We start from the raw sequence: 1,663 nt of genomic DNA, 5'->3' as shown, positions 1-1,663 counted from the left end.
CAACCACCCCTCCACCGTCTACTGTTCATCCAGCCCTCCACACCACGGGGTCCGGTTCATCCACCCCTCCACGGGAACCCCTCCACCATCTACTGTTCATCCAGCCCTCCACCACACCACGGGGTCCTGTTCATCCAGAGGCAATGCCACCGCTCATTGTTCATCCACCCCCCCCGCAACGCTCACTGTTCATCCCATTGATCGGCTTCAGTTAGCAGTAGTAGCGAAGGAATCGCTCGATCGGGTTCAGTTAACAACCATCGATCGATCGCTCGGGTTCAGTAATGCGTAGCCTGCAGTGCAATCGCTCGGGTTCAGTTAGAGCCCAAAGCCTCGCTCAGGTTCAGTTAGAGCCAACGCCTCCAACACACGCGCGTACGTGTACGAGAGAAACGCGCATCGCTCGGCCCCCGACCTCCCACCGTAACCGGGAACTCCCCAAAATTTTCCTCCCCCTCGCTTCTACCATGGTTTTTTCCGTCATGGACGGCCCAAAGAATGTCATGCAATTGCGTCTCCGGCCCGCCCAGGACAAAAAGCCCATTTTCTGTCATGATTTTTTGTCATAGAAGTAGGAGCCCACCACATCTATGATGATACCGGGTTTTGTCACAATTATCGTCATAGAAGTGTCATATGTATGACATAATTTTTTTCTTTCGGCCCAAAATGTCACGGATGTGTCTTTTTTTGTAGTGTCTAGGGCTGTTTGTGACACTTATAGGAATAGCCCAACAGATTGATTGGAAAGAATAACTTTGAGGTGGTTTCGTACCCTACCATAATCTCTTCATTCGTTCTCCGCTATTAGTGACTTTGGAGTGACTCTTTGTTGCATGTTGAGGTATAGTTATGTGATCCAATTATGTTAGTATTGTTGAGAGGACTTGCACTAGTGAAAGTATGAACCCTAGGCCTTGTTTCCTATCATTGCAATACCGTTTACGCTCACTTTTATCATTAGTTACCTTGCTGTTTTTATAATTTCAGGTTACAAATACATTTATCTACCATCCATATACCACTTGTTTCACCATCTCTTCGCTGAACTAGTGCACCTATACAATTTACCATTGTATTGGGTGTGTTGGGGACACAAGATACTCTTTGTTATTTGGTTGCAGGGTTGCTTGAGAGAGACCATCTTCATCCTACGCCTCCTACGGATTGATAAACCTTAGGTCATCCGCTTGAGGGAAATTTGCTACTGTCCTACAAAGCTCTGCACTTGGAGGCCCAACAACGTCTACAAGAAGAACATTTTGTAGCAGACATCAGTGCCCCAACACGTGACGATGACTATCTATTCAGACGTGACAAGCCTAGTCACACCCGGGCCGAAAACCGTAGACTGACTCCATCAGAGCTACGTCGCAATGTGGCGCAACATAGAGGCGCCGCACACCCTCTTTGCTTCATAGACAAAGTAATGGAGAACGAATTCCTAGAAGGGTTTAAACCCGTAAATATCGAATCATATGATGGAACAACTGATCGCGTGGTATGGATCAAGGATTTCCTTCTCCATATCCACATGGCCCGCGGAGATGACCTTCATGCCATCAAATACCTCCCGTTAAAACTCAAAGGTCCAGCTCGACACTGGTTAAACAGTCTGACCGAAAACTCTATTGGCAGCTGGGAGGATTTGGAAGACGCCTTC

This window comes from Triticum aestivum, chromosome 5A, assembly GCF_018294505.1.
Source record: "Triticum aestivum cultivar Chinese Spring chromosome 5A, IWGSC CS RefSeq v2.1, whole genome shotgun sequence".
Taxonomy (NCBI): Eukaryota; Viridiplantae; Streptophyta; class Magnoliopsida; order Poales; family Poaceae; genus Triticum; species Triticum aestivum.
Note: the sequence above shows the minus strand (reverse complement) of the source record.